The sequence below is a fragment of the Rattus rattus genome, chromosome 2 (assembly GCF_011064425.1).
Source record: "Rattus rattus isolate New Zealand chromosome 2, Rrattus_CSIRO_v1, whole genome shotgun sequence".
Classification (NCBI taxonomy): Eukaryota; Metazoa; Chordata; class Mammalia; order Rodentia; family Muridae; genus Rattus; species Rattus rattus.
In genome coordinates this window covers 112931522-112939589 of record NC_046155.1, presented here as the reverse complement: position 1 = coordinate 112939589, position 8068 = coordinate 112931522, and the positions used below count along the sequence as shown (strand labels likewise).

General features: G+C 39.3%; 1 non-coding gene across 1 annotated transcript; it reads left to right on the top strand.

The window, feature by feature from the left end:
• The first annotated feature begins 6268 nt into the window (after window positions 1-6268).
• LOC116895027 lies at window positions 6269-6400 on the top strand. The gene has a single exon (XR_004387213.1). It is a non-coding gene; the product is annotated as a small nucleolar RNA SNORA17 (small nucleolar RNA).
• Window positions 6401-8068: the final 1668 nt, after the last annotated feature.

The window sequence follows — 8068 nt, the reverse complement described above, 5'->3', positions numbered from 1 at the left end:
TCATGGATATACCGAATTGATAAGGCCTCAAATAGAATCATAATAATGTTAGGACATGCTTGTGGTATCCAGAGAATTCAATGGTTTTTCTTTTTTGTTTTGTTTTGTTTTGTTGTACTGATGAAGATAATTAACATGACAATTATGAGTTATGGTAATACTGTCTACCAAATTCTCATTCCCGCACTCCTGACTCCTGATTTTCCACCCTCTGCTTTTGTTTCTGTTTTGTCTCGTGGTCAGTGAAAGGCTGTGGTCTAAACTTCATTATGAAAATATATTCTGTAACTGTTTACTGACTTCATATATGAAGTTAGTTATGCAAATCACTCTTGTTGTTCTGTCCTTTCCCTTTCATTTCATTTCTTCCATTTTACTTTCTCTTTTTCCTTGTATAACATATTTTCTGTGTATGTATGTATGTATATATACATATATACATATATATTTGCAGAGATGAACATATATATATGTACTATAGAGCACACACACACACACACACACACACACAGTTCATGTTTTCTCATCCTACACTGTTAATTTACCCTATCTTTTTCAGTATCATCGGGTTCAAACTTAAAATTTTTAAATGGGAAACTGAGAATGTATTTGTATCGAGTATGTTCTAAGATCTCTATCACAGTGGTCCTTTGACTTTTTTCTTACTTAAAAATTGATGCATAACTGTGGTTTAATCAATTGCATACTTATGAGGCAAGAAATTCGATAATGTTTGACTAAGTCAAGTTCATGAAAACTTCTCTGTCAAAGTAATGAACACATGTTCTGCCTCAGAGTTTCCTCAGGGTTCCTCCTTGTTATCCATTGCTGAGTTATCCTATGCTCCTTGCTCCAGTCCATGCTTATTCTCCTCTGAAGCTATTCCTCCCTTAAAGCCTATCAGCGAGACAAATACATATGCACATATTGGATTTGCAAATAGACTAAATTATCAAGTTTGCTTAAAGTGGGGGCAGCAACAATTACATAACTGTTATTATCAAGAACTATATTTTTTCCTAAACCTTTCCTTCTGGGAGCCTAGAAGGGACTATTGTGTAATGTTCAGCATTCTAAAGCCTGTGTTTGTTTTCAGCACATTTAAAGTAAAACATTTTTCATCATTCTCAATAGGGCAGACAAAGGCTTTAATTAAACAAATGTCACATGGGAACGCTTGCCCTCCAAGCCTTTAGTGGTCCTAATTAGCAGCTGCAGCTGTAGACTCTATCAATATTAGATGGTCTGTTTATTATGTCCATTTATATCACAGCCATCAGGGAGCATGTTGAAGGCACCCCAGAATTATCAACTTTAATTAAAATTATTTCAAATGGTGAGGAATATAATCTACACGAAATGGTCCCGGTAATAGAGGGAGATGAAAATATACAATATTTGGAATATTCCTAGGGTTTTTTCTGGAAGACTAAAATAGAGTGTTTGGTATTCTTATTGTCAAAAATTTCTTGAGCAAAAAAGACATGAGAGTAACAGATTGAGTTACAAAGATATGTATCAACCAAATTCAAGCATTTCACTTTTCCTACCTAGAGTTTCTCAATGATTGCCTTGGTGACACTAGGACTTGTAATAAGTAGGTAGAGGGATGGGCACAATAATTTCATTAAAATGCTACATAACTTACTATGTAACAAGTTGATTATGCAATGTTGGTCTGAAAACTCATAGAAATGTATTTCATAGATGATTGATAAATAGATAGGCAGACATATGGTTAATAGATAGATGATAAATGGTACTTGACTTTTTTAAATTTAAAACATGCAAGGCTCAAAAATATTAAGTCCTACGGTGGGAGAGATGGCTTAGTAGTTAACAACACTTGATACTCTTCCAATGGATCTGAGTTTGATTCCCAGGAATCACATGGCAGCAAAACACTATCTGTAACCATAGTTCCAAGAGACCCACTGAAAGCATATAGTGCGCAGACACCATACACATAAAGTAATAAAATAAATAAATCTAAAAATGGATTAAAACTATTAAGTTCCTTTCAATTACCTTTAACTGAATGAGTGTGTGCCTCTGTCTGATTTTGAGTCCCAAACACCTTTATATAATATAGGATTGCTCAATATGTCAAAAGAAGATAGAATTTCATTGGGTGGCTCCCTTAAAAATATTTAAAATGCTTCCTTTAATTTTTAATGTATACAATTGTTTTGCATATGTATGTCTGTGTACTGTGTATTCGCCTGGTGCCTACAGAGACCAGAGGAGGACATCAAAAACCCTGGACATCAGATGGGTTCTAGGAGTAGAACCTGGGTTCTCTGGAAGAGCATCCAGTCCTCTTAACCACTGAGTCAACTCTCCAGCCCTCAAAATTTTATTTTGTTTTTCTTTAACATTTTTTCTAATTTCTCTTTGTTTTCTTTTCATTCATAAAATCAGTATAATAGACAGTTCTCAAGAGCATATTATATAAGATATGGGAAAGATTTTGGCTTTTGAAAAATGGCAGTCCATTCTCACTTTCCATCATGTCCTTGCTTTAGAAGACATATTAATACAGAGGATCTAGGAGCTTTCTTTGGTGGATGAGCTGACTAATTCCCATTGTAAAGCTGTATTGAAGGCTAAGCTCAAATAGACACTACCTTTCATGCTCTACGGAAACACAAACCAGCTTCACTTGTTCTATTTTCTGGGGAAATAATTACAAGGGACATGTTTCCAAAGTGCAAAAGATAGGAAAATTGAAAGGAATCATAAGCAATGCATTATAGGAATGCTGTAGTCAGTTAGGAGATTCATCTAAATGATTTTACTGAAATTTCCTCGAAGGCACAACAGAATAAATTTATGGCTTGACATATCCACAGCAAGCATGAAATTTATGTAAATGTACTTAGTTTTATATTGAAAATAGCACAGTTCTACACATCATTAAGCACACACACACACACACACACACACACACACACACGCACACACTTTTAAAAACAAAGTTAACTGAATTCTTTTCCTCCACACCCCTAATGACTAAAATGACAAGTCATGAAGTGTCATGAAGACATGTTTTTGCTTCAGAAAAATATACTCTTTTTATCCACAAGTGACTGAAATACCCCTAAATATCCTCAGGGAGATACAGTATACATCTAACGTGTAAAAACTTGGAAAGCATCTCAACTCAGGTAGATATAGCCTTTTAAAATTTGTTTCTGAGGTGATCATCACTACTGTATTTTGACACCAAACTTAATATTTTGATACATTAGTGATTCATAGGAAGTTAATTAGTTCCAGATGAGGACAACAGAGGCCAGAGAAAATAACTTACCTTTCGTATAAATGTTTCACGTTTCTATAAATGCTATACTGATTGCATGTTAGAACATTCAAATTAAAGATTTCCATGAGCTTACTTTCAAACTGAAGAAGGATCTGATGGAAAGTATGGAGAAACCATATTCCTAAATTTTGGGTTTTATAGCTTGCTCCATTTTGCATTGTTAAAGTGACTGCCCCAGGGATTGCTCCATTCATGTCTGAGACTCATTTCTTATTTTCTCCAGCTACAGAAGTTTGCTAACTAGTTACAGCTGCCAGCTTGGTCCCTCTCTGAGAATTGCTCTTCAAGCACTGAATGTGACCTAAGGTTGTATCTGGCTCCTATAATATAACCTATAATGCTTCTTAGAGTCGTCTAGTTCTATGCTCCCAAGGAGATGAGTTCTACATTACTGCAGCACAAGTCACATGGGCATCTTCTTCAGCCTTAATTCCCTCACCCCCTTGCAGATGGTGCCATTTCTACAAACACGTGCTTATTCTAGAGTCTGCTTACTTGGAAGCTCAGCCTGTGACAACTTCTCAACTAAGGAGTTAAATGCCTTTTGCTTTTTTTGACAGGTTTGTTTCATTAGGGTTCATCTGTGAGCTGAAATGTAACAATATAAGGGCTATGTGAATCTGAACTATCTTTGGAATGTTGGCCAGAAAAATCTGCAAAATTGACTATTTCCAGTTTAATTGTCTTTAATATAAGTATTCATTATGCTTCAGGCAATGTTTCTTAATATCTTGAAAAAGGCATTAGAACCCAAGTCCTGTTTCTTCAAGTCAAGTGGTTCCAGCTTGCTTTCATCACTTATCTTTTCAGGAGAGCACATAGCAGAACATCTCTACCCTCTTAATTCCGAATATGGCTATCACACTCACTTTGTCTATTTTCAAGTAAGTAGAAAAGCTCCTACCTTTGAGTGGCATTATCTTTCCCTGCATGATCAATGGTGCTGTAGAAGATAGACATAGTACATTGCTAAGCTGGGTCCGAAACACAGCCCAGAACCCCCAGGGCAGTTCAAGATAGACCTGGAGAAAAACAGAAAAAGTAATCTTAGGTGTTTGATGTTCCAGTTATGCCAGGTTTGTTTATCACAGTATAACCTAACCTGATTTACACATAAATTTCAACTAGTAAATAGATTATTTTCTTAACCTAAGATGCATTAGTAGAGAATTACAATCTTTGAGCTAGAATGGAAGTATCATTTACACCTGAATGTATCTTAAATCATAGTATAATTGACAGAATTTGTGCTTGCAATCAAGAGGATATAATTTAATTTAAATACCCAAGCTATCACATGTGGTTTAATACCCTGGTTTTAATGTTTATTTCTTAGATTCTGTTTACTCCTCAGTAGATGAAGCTAATACTTTTATTACAGCATTGACAAAATGGTTTGATAGCTTCAGAAAATAAGATGGTTTAAGAAGACGAATGACAGTACCAAAATTGTTTTACAGGATGTTGCCAGCCTGCTTTTGCCCACTAATGGATGGGGAGGGGTGCTGCAAAATGGTATCTTCTTGAAATGATATGTTTACTGTATTCTTGAAGTCAGAAGCTATTGTTACCTCCCCAACATCAAGCCAATCAATGTTCCAGCACAGATAGGGGATGGGATCTCAAGGAACCACCCATAACTGCAGAACTATTGGCAATAGCCACTGTGGGAAAAGAGGCATTCTTTAGAGATGTGACCACAGGTAGGCTGTTGACTGTCTATTGGATGACCCATTTATGCACACAAATTCGGTAGTAATTGAACCCAGTGAGCTTAAAAAAGAAACAAACATGATGCTGGCAAAGCAGTGTGTGGTGGGGTGTCCAAGAGCAGTTAAAGGAGAAAAATGGAGTGTGTATATATTATATTGAGTATGTGTGTGAAATTCTCCAAGGTTTTTTTAAATCTTTCATAAAAGTCCTAATAAAAATCAGATGAATTTTCATATCTGTTTCTCCACTAGGTCTGCAGGGGTGACTGATAGCTTCTTGTGACCTCTAGAAAACCATGTTGCAAATAAGAGTGCAGATCCAGTAATGTGTTATTCATAAAGAATATGAAAACAGATCACTGTTTAAAATGCAGATTCTCTAGGCCTATCACATTCAACAGATTAGACTGATAGAATATGCTGTGTATTTGTCCTTTAGACAACCCTTCTCTGAGATAGAAAAGTTATTGTAGAGAACAAATGCTAATACTTCTTTCCTATATGCTTACATTTAAATGGGTGACACAACCCCCCCCAAAAAAAAAGGTTTCAATGGAGTTCTTGAAACAATCTTCATTCCACCAAGGAAAGATCACTCACTTCATTGTGGCTGCCTCAAAGGAGACTCAACAGAGCTCTTAAGGGAATGTGATTCACACTTCAAAGCGATACATCTAAGTGGAAAATCTTTGTGAATTATTTGTGTCTCTGGGTGTCACATGAACTGTAGTCTGAATAAGGTGAAGTTAGCTGATGAGGATCAAGAAGCAGGGATCTGGTTCTTGAAGTCTGAGTAACATCAGATACCTATGAAATGAGGGCAAAGACTTCAAAAAGTTCCTCATACAAGTGAGTCATTAGAGCTTGACATCTTTTGGACAGAACTTTTATTTTTTGTAGTTTAGAAACAGATATGTTTTTCATCAGTTATATTATTATTATTATTATTATTATTATTATTATTATTGCTATTATTATTTTTAATGGGAGTCTCACTTTGATGTCCAGGCTAGTCAGATTCTTTTGGGATCATTTGTTTCTCTCAGACCAGTCTCCCAAGCAACTGAAACTAAGGGCATGTGCCACCATGCTATGTCTCCTTACAGTCTTTTCAGTAGTGGTCAGGGATTTGGCATTGCCACCTTTCTAGCACCTTTACATCAAATCACTTTTCCTCAATTTTACCGTAAGTTAATAGGTCAACAACAGGAGGTTGAAAGTATCCAAATGTCCTGTGCCTAGAGGCTTTGCTGGCATGGTTGCTGTGTTGCATATGCATCAGTAGGTGGCAGAGAGGAGAAAGGCTATGTCTACACTCAGTGTTCTAACCTGTGGACATCTGAATGATTAGTAGCCTCATAGTCCCTGAGAAACAGCAACCCTGAGACGACTACCAGAACACCACCATGTAGTCATGGATGAGTTCCAAGGATAAGAGCAAGTCATAGACAAGAAGAACCCCACTTGGGATGGTGGGTCCTGGAGTCAGAGATTGAGAAAGATAACCCTTGACCCTTGTAAGGGGCCAATTGGGCAGTCAGAGAAAGAAGCAAGCCTTAAAGTACCACCAGAATGGCACTATGTGGCCTCAAGAGGAAGCTAGCCTGAGATGACAACCAATCCAGTGCTGCACATGCCTGGTGAGGGCTGGGAGACCATACTGGAGATGACTCCTGCCCTGTGGCATAAGGTAAAAGCAGGGCATAGCACTCTCAAGACCATTCCTGGAATGACCTAGATACTCAGAGACCCTGGGTGCCACTAAGAGGAGGAGAAATGAGAGAGAAAGAGAAACAGAATGATGTAAGCACAATAAAGAGAGACAGAATTGCAGATCTCGCAAGGGTAGTGAGGAGTAGCTTGATGTGAATGCTAGTGATGCCAACTGGGCATGGTGAGGGCCTGGCCTGTGCTACCACTGAAGGCTATGCCTGGGTCCATGGCCCTATAGCAACAGTGCTTTGTTACCACCAAACTCCAGGAGGATATCCTTGGTCTTGCCTGCTACCTGGGGACATACTAAAGTCTGAAGGCTGTGAAGAACTAGCTCCACCCCTCACCTAGAAGTCATGGAAGAGCCTGCCCTAAGGGGCATGAGAACTAAAGATCTGACTCCCATCCCTGGCCACCTGAAGTACTCAGGAGAGTGGGTCTGCATGTTTCCGGTGTTGTGGGTGCTCTGGCCCTGAGGATATAAGCATGGGAGAGCTGGCTCTATCACACTCCTTTCTTTTGTAGCAGTGTAGATAGAGATGTTCTTCTTCACTCTAGCCTCTTACCACCTACAGAAGGCAGGGGACCTGGCCCTGGGGTCATGAGAGCAGGAAATCTATACCTGCCCCTCATCAGCTTGGGAGAGCAAAGTCTATGCCTCACCTGGGTAGTACATTAGAGCTGACTTTTGTGGTGGTGTTGATACGTCTGGGTGAGCTAGTCTTGAGGATATGAGAGTGTGAGAGCTGGCCCTACCCCTTCTCTGCCTTGTATCTCCTTACCTCTTGCCATCTTTGGCAGACAGAAAAGCTGATCCTGAGGTCATCAGAGGGAGAGCTTCCCTTCCCCTCACTGCTGCAGCATTCAGGAGAGTAGGCCATACCTCATTTGGGCATCAAAGTACAGTTGTCCCGGGATGTGGGGGTGGTAGGGTTAGCTGTCCTGAGGGCATGAGTGTGAGAGATACAGCCCTGCCTTTTGTCTGTTGCATATTGGTATCCAAAAGGGAGTGGTCCCCTTCCCTCTTTTTGCCCTTACCACAGGCAGATGGAAGAGGTGGCTCCAATGAGGTCATGAGAGCAAGAAAGCTGTCCCTGCCCCTCACCTGCTGCAGCATTCAGGAAAGCAGGCCCTGTATCTCACCTGTGTAGCACAATGGAGCTGAGGGCAGGGGCATTAGTGAGATAGCCCCAAGGGTGTGAGAGTGGGAAAGCTGACTCCACAATTTGTCTGCTGTGCTACAGCGTGGATGAGGGAGAGTTGCCCTCATTCCTCAACACTTAGAGTAGGCCCCGGCAAGCAGAGAGTTCACCCCAGG